Source organism: Micromys minutus, assembly GCF_963924665.1.
Source record: "Micromys minutus genome assembly, chromosome: X".
NCBI lineage: Eukaryota > Metazoa > Chordata > Mammalia > Rodentia > Muridae > Micromys > Micromys minutus.
In genome coordinates this window covers 78,644,451-78,662,961 of record NC_137970.1, presented here as the reverse complement: position 1 = coordinate 78,662,961, position 18,511 = coordinate 78,644,451, and the positions used below count along the sequence as shown (strand labels likewise).

Below are 18,511 nucleotides of genomic sequence, written 5' to 3'. Positions count from 1 at the left end.
CAATTTCAAACACACTAAAGACATTTAATAAGATATGCTGACATTAAAAAGCACTAATCCTTGCACTGAAGGATTTTGTGTTGAAAGCACAAAAATAATGATCGAAAGAGTCAGAGGATTAGGTGGACTACTGTGAAATAATGGCTTTTGACATGACAAGGATTTGACATCCACGGACTACCAATGATATAGTTACCTACATAAGAATATACCAGTAAACAGTTCAGTATGAACTGAGGAAGGGCACAGAAGGCCCCACCTTTAGTTGAAGGGGTATAGGCAGTCCATGGCTGCTGAGGGAGGAAGACTCAGGTTTATTCAGAGGACATGATCCCCTCATATGTTACCATGCCCAAGTTATGCTTATAGTCAAATAGATATATGCAGCACTAAATGGACCCAGTACAGGATATATATATATATATATATATATATATATATATATATATAGTTAATATATAATGCATAATGTATGTGTGCTCAGATGCATGTAACTTAGAGAAGAAGATGACATGAATTTGGGGTTTGAGAGCAGAGTATGGGGGCCACGGAATCAGTTAAGGAAGAAGGAGTGGATATAATAAAATATATTGTATTCATATAAGAAATTAGCAATAAAATAAATTTAAAACTGTGGTGTGTCTGAAATTCAATTTTAGTTGGATATCTTATACTTTTTTCTTTCACCGGGGTCACCCATAGCTGTGCATATTACTCAGAAAGGTAGCTAGGAATATGGGTGCAGGCTTAAATCCCAGCTTTGCCACTCAGTGAATCCCCACCGTTTTAGTCTTTGTTGTTTCACTTACAGTTTTTTTAAATGTTTCATACAGAATCTTTTCAGTTTAACAGACACTTTAAACTGTCCTCTCTATAAAACTCCCAATCAACGCTTCTACAGGCCATTATTATTCTCTTTCATGTACTCAATAGGCAAAAAGTCTTTTATTATTCTCTTTTATCCATGCTTTCATACATGATAGACTGCAGATTTCATGAAGCCCCTGTGACTTTAAATGACTAAGAAATGAGGTCTGAAGTCCAGAATCTAATGGTGTATCATTGATGACAAATATCCTTTATAATGAGAAACTTGTAGCTATATTAACTGGCTGTGTGATTGTTTCATCATCAATTAACATCTTTATAATGTGCTCAAATTTTTTCATGAGATTATTTATCATATTCCTTTAATAATAGATGAAAGTAACCTGCAAAGAAAATGCCATCTGAGGGGGTAGAATAAATGATAGGGAACCTAAAATAAAATGAAATAGAAGTCAAGTGAAAACCTTACACGAACCTAAATATGTTAATATATAAAGATAAACTAAGTAGATGAAAAATTAGATGATGTATCAATGTAAAAAATAATATCATTTCTATTTTATACACACAGCAAGTAATAAATAGACTATATTTTTCTCTTAGAACTTTGAAACATACCTTTATCTACAGAAGAAAATCTCATATACAAAATAGATAAAATTAATTTGATAAGAAATAAGTTAAGAGAAAGGATAGCCAGCTGATGTTGAAGAGAACCAATTAAAGTATAACAATAATAATTATAGATTTTTAAAATTAGTGTCTTATTTTATTTAAACTAGTCCAGCTGGCACTGGTTCATGGTACAGTCAAATATAAACATCTGTCTACAGATATTAACATAGAAGCCTTTTGGTGGAACTCCAAAGACATGGAGAAAATCAAAGCACCTTAGCAGGTGAGCTCTTTTCTTTTGTTGAGGATTTAGTTTTATTTAAACATAGTACAGACTGGTCTTAAACTTCTTGTATATGTGAGGTAGCCTCAAACTCGCAATCCTTCTGTCTCATCCTTGAGAGTAGCCACCATATTTGAATGAGCCTTTATACTTTGTATACTTTTAAACCTCACCACTCAAAACTACACACAGTGTTCACCAAAGCCCAAGCTCCCAAAAATTAGACAAGCCTGGGTTGTGGTGGATAAGGGTGTGCGAGACATGGGGGAGGAGAAGGTATGTCTCCAAAGCCCATAATTATGGGAGAAAAAAAAGACAAGTTACACAGCTAAAACAAATGCAGCAACATGGGTCGCAAATAGAGCTCCGTGGTTGAGTGGGTGCCCGGCATGTTCAAAGTCCTAGGTTTTCTCTATAGCACCAAGAGAATAAAAATAAAAACAATATGCCAGGTGATGGTGATACCTTTCATACCAGAATTCAGGAGGCAAAGGTCGGTAGGCAGATTTCTGAGTTTGAGGCCAGCCTGGTCTACAGAGCTAGTTTCAGGACAACTAGAGCTACATAAAGAATCCCTGTCTTGATAAACAAAAAAATAAATAAATAATAATTAAAAATTATAAATAGTGTGAAATTGAAATATTTAGTTCCAGCATTCAAGAGGCAAAGGTAGGCAGATCTCTGAGTTTGAGGCCAGTCTGCTCTACAGAGTTAGTTCCAGAACAACCAGAGCTACACAAAGAAACCCTGTATTGATAAACAACAACAACAACAAATAATAATTAAAAATAAGAACAATATAACAATCTTTGGAAGAAAGAAGGAACCTGGCCCTGCCTTGACTTTAAACGCATTTGTTGTGTAAGCCTCATATTTCACCTGGTGGATTCACAGAGTAGTTCAGGAATAATTACAAGGCTTGCGGGGTGCTAAAATGTGCATTACTTTCCTTAGTGGCTTCCAAATTTGCCTTCCAATCACTGGCAGAGAAGTTTTGCTGCAACTGCACATAAAGCTGCAGAGTTATAGAGCAAAGCAGCATTCCAAGTCTGGCTGTTCCAGGCTTGAGTACACCAGGACTGAGTGGTCTTGGTCTGGTTGCTCCAAGATGGGTTGGTCCAGGTCTGGCTGCTCCAAGTTGGGTTGGTCCAGCTCTGGCTGCCCCACATTGGAAGGCTTCCAGATGCGTTTACCAGACAACCCTGGAGATAGTTAGGACACTCCACTGGTGCTAAGCACTTCTGTGTCAGACCATTGCTAGTCTTCAACCACTGGTTTTTCTGACACCTGTTGCACTTCATTCTTTAATTTTGGAGCCTGGTCTTAACCTGCTTATAGCTAAGGTTCAGAACGGTAGAGTGTTCTTGCATCTGCTTGAGGCTGAGGTCCCTCTGCTTCTGAAGCATGTGCTTGAGTGCACACAACTGGGCCTGAAAGAACACAGCCCACATATTCTGCTTTTTTTGTGAGGACCATATTCTCTCTCTCTTCTTCTCAGGGCCCTCATCAGCCTCAGGACTAGACAGCATCAGTTTGGGATTGGTAGAAGAATCAGGGCTGTCTTGAAGAGGTTGGTCCAAAGAGGAAGGTCAAGGAGAGGAAGTCTCTGTGGGGAGCATCTCAGTAGCAGACATCTGTAAGCAAGATTAATTTTCCTCAGGACAATGAACCGCAAGCACTGGTAAGGAGTCTACAAAATTTGATGCTCTACAAAGCAGACTATAGTGACCAGAAGGATACATACTCATGTCAGCCCAATGGAAAGGGAAGGGGCTTTAAATTTTTTTTTTTAACAACAAAATTCAAGACTTTAAAACATGGTGTTTAGAGGGAAAGATCTTAGAAATAAGAGTTAAATGGCCAAAATGTAAAATTATCAACAAGCCAGAATGAAGTGAGCCCCAGTCTTCCCACAAAAGAGCAAGACACATAATCAGCCTATCTCATAATTATGGACTTTAACTAGAAGAATACTCTTCTATTTGTCCCCCACACGTAAATAACAAGCCAGTATTAATAAAATGTTAAAGAGAATTTCTGAAGAATACTCATAAAGAATTTAACACATGCATATAATAGATTTTGACCAGATCTATTCCACATTCTGTTCTCTCCAATTCCTCCCATATCCCCCAATATTTTGTACTCCAAACTCCATGTGCTTTTTGCCAAATGGTCAGCCCTGACAACATAGATACAAGGACCAACCAAATTATGTTTAGGAATCGTCTCAGGGTTTATGTTGCTGTGAAGAAACACCATGACTGAAAAGAAGTTGGGAGGCTTTCACTTCCCTATCACTGTTCATCATCAAAGGAAGTCATGGCAGGAACCTGGAGGCAGGAGATTATGTAGAGGCAAAGAAAGAGAGTTTACTTACTGGCTTGCTCCCCATGGCTTTCCTGGCCTGCTTTCTTACAGAATCCTGGACTACCTGCCCAGAGATGGCATCACCTACAATGGGATAGGCCTTTCCCTATTGATCACAAATTAAGAAAATGCATTAGAGCTAGATCATATAGAGGCATTTTCTCAGTTAAGGTTCTCTCCTTCCAGATAACTTCTAGTTGGTGTGTCAAGTTGACACTAGACTAGCCAGAACAAAGAGGAGCATGGGGGGTAGCTTTAAGAGAAGAAAGGGAAAGGAGAAATGCTGCAATTATAATCTCAAAAATGAAATTAAGTCTTTACAAAAGTACATTTTACATTGATCACTGCAGCTATTCATTGAGAAATCACATATGGCTAAAAATGTAGGTCAAATAAAAATGTTAAGACTAAGAGAATTACATAGAGATAGTAATACATTCAAATTGGTAGAAATGCACTGAAATGTAAAATATAGAAATTGAAAGGTTTTTAAATAAAGTAGATGAAGTGAATAGAGAAATGTATTCTAGGGAAAAAAATCTTGTGCTGATATAGAGAGAAGCTGGTGAGATGGCTCAGCAGATAAGAGCACATACTGTCCATATAGAGGACTTGAATTTTGTTCCCAGTACCAACCTAGGGCAGTTTACAACCTCCTTTAAGTCCAGCTTCAGGGCATCTGATGCCCTCCTCTGGACTCCACAGGCACTTTCTCTACCAAGTACTGACACTCCATCCTCTATATGCACACAATTAAAAAGAAAACTTTCAAAGAAGGCACAAAGTCAACTTGTTCTGCCACAAGATTGTGGAATAAGAGATTTCTAGGACCCAGTGCAAAAAAAAAAAAAAGAGGAGGAAGTAACAATCAAAGCAAAAAACAAAAAATTAAAAAAGGCTCAATGTGTCTTCCAAAATTGATGCAGAATGTCAGGCAGCACATTCAAGAAATAGTATTTCTTAAATGTCAAATAAATGTTAAATAAAGTCAAAAATAATTCTGGACAATTATGGTAGGAATCAAGTGTTACACAAGACACCCTCAGAAACACAGCATGTGGATCAGAGTACAGTACGGAAAGCAAAAATAACACACAGTGAGAGATTATTTAAATAGAGGGGCTTGGTTAAGCAGGCTTGAGATGCCTAAATGGACATACAGAAATGACGGACACATTGATCGACAAGGAAAGGTGAATTGTTTTTTTTTTTTTTTTTCTTACCCCCAAAGCAGGGAAAACTAAGGAAAGACTGTGGTATGTTAAGAACTCTAAAGGGGAAATTTTCCCCTCAGAGAAAATGCTTACTATTCTGAAGAAAGGCGACTTCCTACTGGTACTTTTAAAAAATTAATTAATTTATTTGTTTATATGCCAAATGCTTCTACTCACAGTCTCCCCTCTGAGAGTCCTCGCCCCCCCCATTCCCCTCCTCTCTTCTGAGATGGTAGCCCTGCACGATGAATCTCCCCACCCTGACACATCAAGTCTCTGCAGGACTAGGCGCATCCTCTCCCACATGGCAGCCCTGTTGGGGAAGACTTTGCACAGTCAGGCTACAGCTTTAGGGACAGTTTCTGCTGTAGTTGTTAGGGGACCTACATGGAATTGCACATTTGCTTTGCATGTGCTAGGTGCCTTGGTCCAGCCCCTGTAGGCCCTTTGTTAGTGACTTAGTCTCTGAGAGCTAGCAGGGGTCCATCCTAGTTAACTCTAGTGGTCTTCATGTGGCATTTCTATTCCTTTCTGGGCCTTCAGTCCATCCCCCAAATCTTCCATAAGAGACCCTGACCAATGTGTGGCTGTGTCTTCATCTGTTTCATTCAGATGCTGGGTGGAGCCTCTCAGAGGACAGTTATGCTGGTCTCCTGTCTGCAAACATATCAGAGTATTATTAATATTGTCATGGATTGGTATTTGCCCATGGGATGGGTCTCAAGTTAAGCCATTTATTTCTCAGAAAATTGGAAATAGTTCTACCTAAAGACCCAAAGGGAAGAAACTATGAAGAAAATCAGAGGGTGGGGTCTTCTGTATCCCTGTCTCTTTCCTTCTTAATTTCCTTTTTACTCCCTTCTTTCCTCCCCCCTGCTCTCATTCCTTGCTTCCTTTCCTCAATATTATTTTTTTATATTTTTCCAACTGTGATACACACATACATAGCATCATTAATTATGAGACTTTATAAATCATAAAAGAGAATTTGATCATCTCTATGTGTGCCATGTCAGCTTCCTAATGCCAGAGGCTAATTGCCCCTTTGTTCTTCTGCCCTTACTATTTTGAATTATCAGGAAATAAGGAGGTAGTTTGAAATTTGTTATTTATAACATTAAATTGACTGATTTCACAATTGCTAACACAATTGTTTTCATTATTCTGTTGAGAGTAATACGATAATGGAATATAAATTTGGGAGCTCTATTCTTCTAGACTTTATACCAAGTGGAGGCTTTACATGTGCCCAAAAGAAAAAAAAATCTAGGCAACAAATCTTTCACAAGATCATCCCTAGCAATGGAAAGGCCAATTGGCAGAAACTCATTTTTACAATGAATCTGATAACTATTAACCTCCACACAAATTAGAAGCTAGATCATTCATTCCAAATGGCACAGTATTTGGAAAACTAGAGCTGCATATACACACTATCACCTAAATATAACCAAGTTACTGCATTATAAAATAGGAGACACAATATTCTGGCACAATAATTATTTTAGCTATTAAGTTACATTTCCAGCTCTAGATGTTGTTTATGGTAGATTTTTTTGTATCTGATATTCAGTTAGTTTGATACTGAGTTTGTAGAGAAATTAAGGTAGTTGTATAAAATCAGAAAATCTCTAAAAGTGAGATAAAATGTGTAGTCAATGCAGTGTGAAATAACTGATTTTAAGTTTTAGATACAGAGTTTTGGGAAATATGTGGGGAGATGGGTATTTCGGATTAAGATAGTAGTGGTTACAACACAAATTTAGATAAGATTGAATTTTGTCATCTTAGAAAACAGAGATACTGTATTTAATCCTACAGCCTACCGAATGTGCAAAGAAACTTGGGTAGATTTCCTTTGGTTATCTTATTGTGCTAAGACTTCAGTGACTAGATTGAATAGGTAGATATGGAAGGCATGAACAGCTTTAAAAATTTTTAGTCATGATTTTCATGGAACTTCTCTGATTTTTCTCTTTACTTAATTTGATGTTGGCTATATGCTTGATATTAATTCCTTTTATAATGTTTGGGTGTCCCTATTTTATCCATAATCTCTCCAAGACTTTTATAGTGAAGGAGTATTGGATTTTGTCAAAGGTCTTGTATCTAATGAGATAACCATGTGGGAATCTAATGAGATAAACATGTGGGATTTTTTTCTTTCAGCTTGTTTACATAGTAGATTACATTACTGATTTTTGTATATTGAACCATCACTGCATCTCTGGGATGAAGCTTGCTTGACCTTGGTAGATGAGTTTCATGGATTTTTTTCTCAAGAATTTTATTGATTTAGTTTTACATATATATTCATAGAGAAAATTATCTGTTGAGTTATTATGTGGTTTGGATATTAGAGTAACTGCAGACTGTGGCCTCAAATGAATTGGGCAATCTTCTTTCTCTTTGTGTATTGTGGAGTACAAGTTTTCATAGTATGTCCTCACAATTCTCTGATTTTCTTGCTATCCGTTTCCCCCTTTCATTCTTGATTTTGCTAATTTCAGTATTCTATTTCAGTGCTTCAACTTGCACCTCAGTTCTCTGGAAGAGCAGCCAGTGCTTCTAATCTCTATACCCCAGGAAATTAGACTTTTTTTTTTTTTTTTTTACAATATAATAAGAAAACTTCTGTAAAGCAGAATCTGCTCCCTTACACAGGTGGTCATCTTTCAATTTATTGGAGAACTAAATAGTACAAAACATTACCAAACAGATTTCCTAGGTTTCTGGCTCATCTATCTCAAGTCTTGGAATTATCCCTCTTAATAATTCTGTGAGAAAATTCCTTATCTGAACGTGTAGTCTCTCTCTCACTCTGTGTGTGTGTGTGTGTGTGTGTGTGTGTGTGTGTGTGTGTGTGTGTGTGTGAGAGAGAGAGAGAGAGAGAGAGAGAGAGAGAGAGAGAGAGAGAGAGAGAGAGGAGAAACAATGAAATACCATGGATGTGGATAATAAAAATTATCTTTCACTTATTATATTTTATATAAATAATTGTGTTCATATAAGCATCTAAATATTTACTTTTTAGTATCTGTTTGGAGATATGAAGTGGTATAATGAATATAATTAAATTGATATCCTAGAACCACAACATATTACAAACAAAATAGTAATATTTTTAAATAGATTTTTTTCATACAATATATTTTTATTATAGTTTCTCCTCCTTAAAATCCTACAAGACTGTTCCCAGCTCTCCACCCACCCAAATCCACATACTCCTTTGGCATCTAAAAAAACAAGACAAGAAAATAAAAACAGACAAACTGAATAGGACAAAACAAAACAAAAATTAACCGATACACATATAGACACAGAGACACTTTGGCAAACAGAAATTCCATTACAAACACAAAATTTGGAACCATACTATATAAGCAAAATACCTATAGGATAACAACAATAACAAAAAATATCAACACCTATACAATTTGTTGAGAAGAGAAAGGAAGCTTGTGCCTTCAAAGAGCCTTCACCTCTACTGACTAGTGTTCAGGGTACTGCAGGGTACTCTGCATGCTACCAAAGAAGAAAGGTATATGACAACTCAGTGACACAATCTACAATCTACAATGGTGACCAGCATACAAGAAGTACAATTGCAATAGTGGTACAAGGCTTGTGGGAATAACCAACAAATACTTGAGTGGGTTTAACCCCCATTTCATGAGATGGAACCAGATATTAATGTTTCCTACTGATATTATGCTCATAAATATGATGCTTGGCCATTATCAGAAAAAATTTCTCTTCTGTAACAGATAGGAGTGTATACAGAGATTCACAGCTGTGCAGAGAATAAGGGACCTTGAAACACTTGGTCCTAAATTGGATGTCTCCATCAAATCACTCCTCTCAGGCCTCAGAGAATCCTTCAGAAGAAAAGGCAGCAAGATTATAATATCCAGAGTGGATAGAGGACACCATGTAATCAAGGCCTTCTAAGTATTGCAGAACTAATGCACATGTAAACTCACAGAGAAGGTGGCAGCATATGCAAGGTCTCCAAGCCAGATGGGGTTCCATTGCTAAGAATAGAAGTAGATACAAGCCTCCATGCCTAACCTAAACATTATGTCCAATTGATAACCATTTCTCAAGAAAGAAAAAGTATTTTTATCTAAAAGAATCTCACTGGATATATGTTTTTATCCCTTTTATTTTATCTCTTTATTTTATCTCTTAGTGTGGATTAAAAAATTGAAAATCATGGTAACATTTTATAAATAAATATCTTTATCATATTTGGGCTTTAAGATGTTGTCTTTGTTACTCTTACCAAATTTGATTGCCCCTTTTTACCAACTACAGATGCTATGTACAAGAATTTTTGCATCTGTGTTTGTAGGGGAAATTGGTCTGTAATTTTCTTTCTTTGTTGGGTCTTTATGTAGTTTGACTATTTGGGTAACTGTGAAATTGTAAAGCAAATTGGATAATGCTACTTACATTTTTATTTTGTGGCGTAATTTGAGGAGTATTGACATTAACTCTTCTTTAAAAGACTGGTAGAATTCTGAGCTAAGACAATCTGGCCTTGGACTGTTTTTGTTTGTTATAATTTTAATGATTACATCTACTTCACTGGGGTTATAGGTCTGTTGAAATTGCTTATTTGGTTTTGATTTAAATTTGTTTAACTAGTACATATCAATAAAAAATGTTCATTTCTTTTAGATTTTCCAATTTGGTAGAGTGGAGGTTTTTAAAGCATGTCCTATAGATTCACCAGATTTTCTTCCTGGTGTCTGTTGTTATGCCCCCCAGCCTTTCATTTTTAATTCTGCTAATTTAGATCTTCCCCCTTGCTTTTTAATTTGGACAAGGGTGTATCAGTCTTAGTTATGTTCTCAAATATCAACTCTTTGTTTCATTGATGCTTTTATATTTTTGTTTCAGTTTTATTGATATCAAACCCGAGTTTAATTATTTCTTGTCATCTACTCCCTTGGGGAAATATTCTTTTTCTAGAGTTTTCTGGTGTGCCAATGTTACTCATAAAAGATCTCTCCAATTTCCTTGCTCCATGCTATGAACTTGCCTCTTAGAACCACCTTCTTTGTGTCCCATAAATTTGGGTATTCTGTGACTGCATTTTCACTTAGTTCTAAGCAAGATTTAATTTCTTAATTACTATCATGAACCATTTTTTTTCATTAATGAGTTGTTCAGTTTCCATGAATTTATAGGTTTTCTGTTGTTTCTATTGTTGTTGATATCCAATTTTAATCTGTGGTGGTCAGATAGGATCCAGGAAGTTATTTCTGTTTTCTTATGTCTGTTGAGACTTCCTTTTGGTCCAAGTATGTGGTCAATTTTATAGAAAGTTCCATGAGCTGCTGAGATGAAGTTAAACTCTTTTGTATTTGGGTGGACTTTTCTGTTAACTTCATTTAGTTTATTATGGCAGTTAGCACCAGCATGTTTCTGTTTGGTTGTTGTCTGTAGGACATGTCTATTGGAGAGAGTGGATTATTGACCTATACTATCATTGTGTGAAGGTCAATAGATGATTAAAGCTGCAGTAGTGTTGCTTTTTATGAACCTGGGTGCACTTGTATTTTATGCATAGATGTTTAGAATTGTAACATCTTCTTGGTGGATTTGATGAGTATATAGTATTCTTCCCTATCTCTTGGGATTACTTTTATTTTGAAGTCTGTTTGTCAAATATTAAAATGGCTACAACAGTTTGTTCCTTAGGTCCATTTACTTAAAATATTTTCCCAATCTTTTAGCCTGCGGTAATGTCTATCCTTGATGTTATGGTGTATTTCTTGGATGTAGCAAAAGGATGGTTGTTATTTTTGCTTTCATTCTTATAATTTGTGTATTTTTATTTGTAGAATTGAGACCACTGATGTTGAGAGATATCAATAAGCAACTTTTGTTGATTCCTGTTATTTTGATGTTGTGATGTGGTTTTCACCCCCTTTTTATTTGCTGGTCTGAGATCATTTATTTCTTGTATTTTCTTGAATGTGATTAACCTCTTCAGGTTGAAATTTTTCTTATAGAGACATCTGTAGGGCTGTATTTGTAGTTAGACACTGCTTAAATTTGGTCTTATTATGGGATGTCTTTGTTTCTCCATCTATTGTGATGGAAAGTTTTGCTGGTTATAGTAAGCTTGGCTGAGGGCCACACCTTCTAATTGTGCCAATCTCTGGACCAAGCATATATAAGCCACCCCTGTGATGTTCACTCACTGTTCCACTCTTCAATTCTTTTTTTTTAATCTAATAACTTTATTTTCAAAAACAAAGATAAATGTGCAGATTTTAAAAGCATTTTGGCATAAAAACATATGAATACATTTTTGTCAGTACTTGATTGTTTTAAAGGTTTGATAGTATGCCTTAAAATCTTACTAGTTACAATGAGCATAAAGTACATGTAAAACAAGATGTAACCTCTAAATAGTCAAAGGTTTTTTGGTGCGTAAAGATTAAACATAATGATTTTTCTTTTTTCTTTTTTTTTTTTTTTTGGCCTTTTTCTTGAACTTCATATAGTCTGTGAGTTGTTTCTGGGGTGTTCAAAGCTTTCTGGGGTTAGTATCCCATTATCAGTGACTGCATATTATGTCTGTTCTTTGGTGACTGGGTTATCTCACTCAGTATGATATTCTCTAGATGCATCCATTTTCTTAAGAATTTCATAAAGTCTTTGTTTCTGATAGCTGAGTATATTCCATTGTGTAAATATGCCAGAATTTTTGGTATCCATTCATCTTCTGAAGGACATCTGGGTTCTTTCCAGCTTCTGGCTATTATAAATATGGCTGTTGTGAACATTGTGGTGCATGTGTCTTTGTTGTATGTTGGAACGTCCCTGGGGTATATGCCAAGAAGTGGAATAACTGGATCTTCATGTAGAATTATGTCCAATTTTCTGAAGAACCACCAGACTGATTTCCAGAGTGGTTGTACAAGTTTACAACCCCACCAACAGTGGAGAAGTGTTGGTCTTTCTCCGCATCCTCGCCAGCATCTGCTGTCATCTGAATTTTTGATCTTAACCATTCTGACTGGTGTGAGGTGGAATCTCAGGGTTGTTTTGATTTGCATTTCCCTAATGGCTAAGGATGTCGAGCACTTCCTTAGATGCTTTCCACCATTTGATATTCCTCAATTGAAAACTTGTTGTTTAGCTCTGTACCCCATTTTTTAATAGGGTTGTTTGATTCTCTGGTATCTAACTTCTTAAGTTCTTTGTATACCTTGGATATTAGGCCTCTATCAGATGTGGGATTGAAAAAGATCTTTTCCCAATCTGTTGGCTGCCGTTTTGTTTTCATGACAGTGTCCATAGCCTTACAGAAACTTTGCAATCTCATTAAGTCCCATTTGTCGATATTTGACCTTAGAGCATGAGACACTGGTGTTCTGTTCAGGAAATGTTCTCCTGTGCCTATGTGTTCTAAAGTTTTCCCTAATTTCTCTTCTAATAGTTTCAGTGTACCTGGTTTAATGTGGAGGTCTTTGATCCACTTGTACTTGTGCTTTGTACAAGGAGATAAGAAAGGGTCTATTTTTATTCTTCTGCATGCTGAGTAGCAGTTAGACCAACTCCATTTGTTGAAGAGGCTTTCCTTTTTCCATTGAATGTTTACAGCTCCTAGTAGGGTTTCTTTTATGAATATGTGTGCACTTGTGTTTGGAGCATATATGTTAAGGATTGAGAGTTCCTCCTGACAATTTTTCTCTGTAATGAGTAAAAAGTGTCCTTCCTTATCTTTTTGATAACTTTTGGTTGAAAATCTACTTTATTTGATATTAGAATGATCACTCTAACTTGCTTCTTGAGGCTGTTTGCTTGGAAGGTTTTTTCCCAACCTTTTACTCCTAGATAGTGTGTATCTTTGTCTCTGAGATGAGTTTCCTGTATGCAGCAAAATCCTGGATTCTGTTTATGTATCCACTCTGATAGCCTATGTCTTTTTATTGGGGAATTGAGTCAATTTATGTTAACAGATATTAAGGAATAGTGGTTGCTGTTTCCTGCTATTTCTGCTTTTGGAGGTAGAATTGTGCCTGTGTGTCTTTCTTGTTTTGGTTTTCTTGCTTAGGTATTTTCTTGTTTTTACTAGGATGTAGTTTCCCTACTTGTATTGGGTTTTTTGCCTATAATTCTTTGTAGTGCTTGGTTTGTGGTCAGATATTGTGTAAATTTAGTTTTGTCTTGGAATATCTTCATCTCTCCATCTATGGTGATTGATAGTTTTGCTGGGTATAGCAGCTTGGGCTGACACTTATGTTCTCTTAGGGTCTGCATGATGTCTGTCCAGGATCTTCTAGCTTTCATAGTCTCTGTTGAGAAGATGGATGTGATTCTGATTGGTCTGCCTTTATATGTTACATGACTTTTCCCTAACTGCTTTTAGTACTTTTTCTTTACTTTGTGCACTTAGTGTTTTGACTATTATGTGTCAAGAGGAATTTCTTTTCTGGTCCACTCTATTTGGAGTTCTGTAGGCTTGTTTTATGCTCATGGTCATCTCATTCTTAAGGGTAGGGAAGTTTTCTTCTACGATTTTGTTGAAGATATTTACTGTGCCTCTTAGTTTATATTCTTCGCCCTCTTTTATTCCTAGTATCCTTAGGTTTGGTCTTCTCATTGAGTCCTGGATCTCCTGGATATTTTGGGTTAGGTGCTTTTTGGCTTTTGCATCTTCTCTGACTATTTTGTCTATATTTTCCACGTTGTGTTCGAACCCTAAGATTCTTTTATCCATCTCTTGTATTTTGTTGGAGATGCTTGCATCTGTGACTCCTGATTTGTTTTTTAGGTTTTCTACCTCCAGGGTTGTCTCTTTTAGTGTTTTCTTTATTGCTTTCATTTCCATTTTAAAATCCTTTGTCAATTCCTTCATCTCTTTGGTTCTGTTTTCCTTTAGTTCTTTGATTTCTTTGAGTGTTTTTCGTGTTTCCTCTTTAAAATCTTCTATTTCTTTATCCTTTTCCCCCTTTCTTGCTTAAGCATCTCTATCATCATCTTGAGGTATGATTTAGGGTCTGAGTTTTCTTTTTCTGGAGTGTTTGGCATCTGCTGTTTGCTTTGATGGGAAAGCTGGGTTATGATGTTGCCAGCTTGTCTTGGTTTCCATTGTGCAAGTCCTTTCGCTTTCCTCTTGCCATCTTGTTGTCTGTGATTATATGTGGTCTTTTTGTCAGTGATTGGTTCCCGTCTCTCCCAAGTACCTTGCCTGTGTCCCGGTATCTCTACTCTTCCTGGTGGCAGATGGACTGAGTGTTTGGTCCGCAGGCATGGGCCTTCAGGGTAGAAACCTATGGTAGAGTTCCTGCTCCCCTGAACCAATGGGGGGCACTTTCCATGTGCTCGGCCCAGACTTCTCTGCCCAGGTTACTTGCAGCACTGTCTTACCAGACCTGTGTCCCTGTGTCTCTGCTGTTCCTGGTGGCAGATTGCCTGACCATTTGGTCTGCCCGCACGGTCCCTCCAGTTGGAAACCCAGTCCCTGAGTCCCTATAGCAGAGTTCCTGCTTCCCTGAACCATTAGGGCTGGTGTGCTTTCCATGTGCTAGAGCCAGACCTCTCTGTGCCCAGGCTACTTGTAGAGCAATCTCACCAGGCCTGTGTTTCTGGATCTCCCCACTCTTCAATTCTGATTCCCTCGTCTTACTATTTACAATAGCGGCTTATATAGAATGAGTGGTTATTGAGATAATTTTCAGGTGATATGTCCTGACATTTCAATAATAAAATTATTAAATGTGGTGACAATAAAAAATTTATAAAATGTGGTGTTTTTATGAGATAACTTAAAAGATGAAGGTCAAATTTGTTTACATGTTTAGAATTTGAAAGGGAAAACCCTCAAGTTGTGGCTCAAGGAGAAGGGGATACCCAAAATTCTGAGAGCAGAGACACTTTTCTCTTTTGTTTTTTTGTTTCTTTTTTTTTGCTATACTTCATTACACACAAAAATTATATTCAAAGGCATTATGAAATTAAGTGTTGACCTTAAAATTGAACACCTAGAAATAGGTTTAAGGCCATCTCTGTGGTTAGTTTTTTCTAGGATCTGATAATAAAAGCATGGGCCATAACAAAACAATTAGATAAACTTCGCATTGTCAAAATCACATGTGACAGTTTTAAGAGACAGGAAAACTAAGGAACAGAAAAGTTATTTTTAAATCATATACCTGATATAAAATTTAAAATTTCTCAAATTTGCCTACAATTTATATCTCAGTTATTATGTAGGTGCCCTATGAAATTTGTTCAACTTTCACAGTTAGTGGCAGAGTTTGGAACAATGTGTTCTTATTTCATATTTCCCAGAACTTATAAAAGTACACATAGCCCACCAGCCACCTCAACTGATTTCTGTGTTCATACCTGGAAGCAAATAACCATGCCTGCTATAGGATGTTAGAAATTCTGCTCAGTAAAGATGTATAAAATATTGTTAATTATTCATGGAACAACCACAGTTCATGATAATCTTGTAATACTATAATGGAACAGTTCAGCTTCTCACAAACTTGTCATGCCAGATTCTCATTTGTATGAGAATAAATACCCTTGTATTTACTCTACCACATAGTTCATGTATGTACTTGTCAGCTGGACTCTCCTCTCCATCCAGATGAGTAAAATAATTATATTTGATGGAATTCTATGCAAATAACCATTTGATGTTATAATTTTTAAAAAAAGATTTTAAAACATTATTTTGTATAATATATCTTTGTGCTTTTGCTTTTTAGTTTTGTCAACCTTCTAGAGTCACTTGGGAGGAGGAAATCTTAACTGAGGAATTGCTTCCATCAGATTGGTCTAAGAGCATGTGTGTTTGGGGGGGATTTCCTTGATTTATGGTTGATGTAGAATGGTGCTCCCAACTATGGGCAGTGCCATCCTGAGAAGGTGGTCCTAGTTTATATAAGAAAACAAGATGGCCAGGCATGGTAGCACATGCCTTTAATCTCAGACTCAAGAAACAATAGTACGTGAATTTCTTGTGAGTTTAAGGCCAGCCTCGTCTATATTGTTCTAGGCCAGTCAGGGACACATAATAAAATTTTAATCTTAAAAGAGAGAGAAAGCAAGATGAGTAAGCCATGGGGAGTCATATAGTAAGCAGCACGCATCCTTGTCTGTCTCTGTAGCAATTTCTTCCTCCAGGTTACTGCCTTGAGTTTCTATTTTGTTTCCTCACAAGATAGTCTGTGATGTGGAAGTGTAAGGAAAACAAATCCTTTATTTCCCAAGTGGCTTTTGGTTGTGGATTTTATTGCCGAAATAGAGAAGCAAAGTAGGAGAGCTCCTTAAAACTAAAAATAACACAAAGTACTTCTGTGTTGGCTAGTTTTATATTTACTTGATACAAGCTAGAAGAGGAGTCTTTAGTTGAGAAAATTTTCCAGTGGAGTGACCCATGGGCAAGCCTGTTGTGGATTTTCTTATTTAGTGATCCATGTGGTAGGGCCTAGCATCTAGGTACCAGCACTGGGCAGGTGGTCCTGGATGCCACAGGAAAGCTGACCGAGCAAGCCAGGGAAGCAAGCTATTAAGCAGCCTACATGGCTATGCATCAGTTTCTGCCCCTAGGTTTCTGTCTTAAGTTGCTACTCAGGCTTCTCTAGATGATGGACTACAAAGTGTAATATGAAATAAAACCCTTTCCTTGTCAAGTTACTTTTGGCCATGGTATTTTATCATAGCAATGGAAACACTAAGCAAACTTCCTGATAACATATTGGCAGATTTATTTTAAAATTACATATAAATGCACCTGAAAGTAATCACTGTCAAATGGGTTTAATTAATATGTATTTCATCCCTTTGAAATGTTCGATACTGTTATTTATAATTTACTCACAGAGTTACGCAAACCACCACTATCAATTTTTAAGTACGAAAATAAAATTTCATAGCCAATTATAGTCAGTCACCTGTGTACCATCTATTTGCCTATTAATCCATATAAAACTTTTTTGTGTTTTGATATTTGATTATCTTTTTGTTGTGATTACTGTTGTTTTGTTACTATTCTTATTATCCCTGTAATTAATCCCTTTCTCATATATCTTGATCACAGTTCCTCCTCCATCCCCTCCTCTCAGTTCCTCCTTGCTCCTGCTTTCTCCCCCAGATCCACTGCTCCTCCTGTTTACGAGTTCAGGAAAGAGCAGGCCTCCCAGTGATATCAACTGAACATGGCATAACAAAATTCAGTAAGACTCGGAACAAACCCTAATACTAAAACTGTATGGGACAACCCAGTAAGAGTAAAAGGGTCCCAATAACAAGCAGTTAATGGGGCCACAGACACCACTGTTGTGACTAACTGTCCCAGTGACCCGCTATTAGGAGTCCACAAGAACAACTTATCTGTCGCTCAACATCTTTCTGGTTTCTCTCCCCTCTAAACAATAAAACCTCTGGAGCTGCCATTTTACTTTTCTCTACTTTCATGAGATCATATGAGTGAAAACATTCATATTTACTTTTATGCATATATTTGAGTGTGTGTGTGGGGGGTGAGGTGGAGGTTAGTACTTTTGGAAACCAAAGGTAGAATTAGATGTCTTCTTCATTTTTTTTTTTTTTTTTGCCACCTCATTTTTGAGACTGGATCTCTCACTGAGTCTGAAACTCATGGCTTTGGGTAGACAACTAGTCCCCAGATCCACTTGACTGTGCCTCCCCAGCCCTGGGATCACAGGTATTCACCAACACACAGCATTTTTATATGGAGACTGGGGATCAAAATAAGGTCTTCATACTTGTGTGGCACATTCATGGCAGGCTCTTTACTAATGGAATGTTATCCCAACCCCTTTGTCACCAAGGAACAAAATTGACAACAGTCTCTCAAGGGAAATGGCACAGAAGTGACAATGTAGTCTTAGGGTTATTGTGTGTTTGAGACAAAATTCTGCTATGCTCCCCAGGCTGATTTCAAACTCACCATCGTCCTATTTCAGCTTAATGAGTTCCTCACCGTGATCATGTTCCCCACCATGACCTCTGTTTCAAGTAATTTTTAATTTTCAAAATTTGAAATAGTGTCCAAAGTGTCAGAAATAGGATGACCCACAAAATTATTTTTAACTTCTCATAGAAAGTGCTTATATTTGTATTTAGTTTTTAACCTTTTTCTTCTTTTTGAAATTAATATAAAAGAATTGTTATTTATATTTCTTTGATCAGAACTAAT

General features: G+C 36.7%; 1 pseudogene across 1 annotated transcript; it reads right to left on the bottom strand.

Annotated features, from left to right (window-relative positions):
* Positions 1–2,594: 2,594 nt before the first annotated feature.
* Positions 2,595–3,366, bottom strand: LOC308414365 (homeobox protein NANOG-like; annotated as a pseudogene). The gene has a single exon. The product of its transcript is annotated as a homeobox protein NANOG-like (transcript).
* Positions 3,367–18,511: the final 15,145 nt, after the last annotated feature.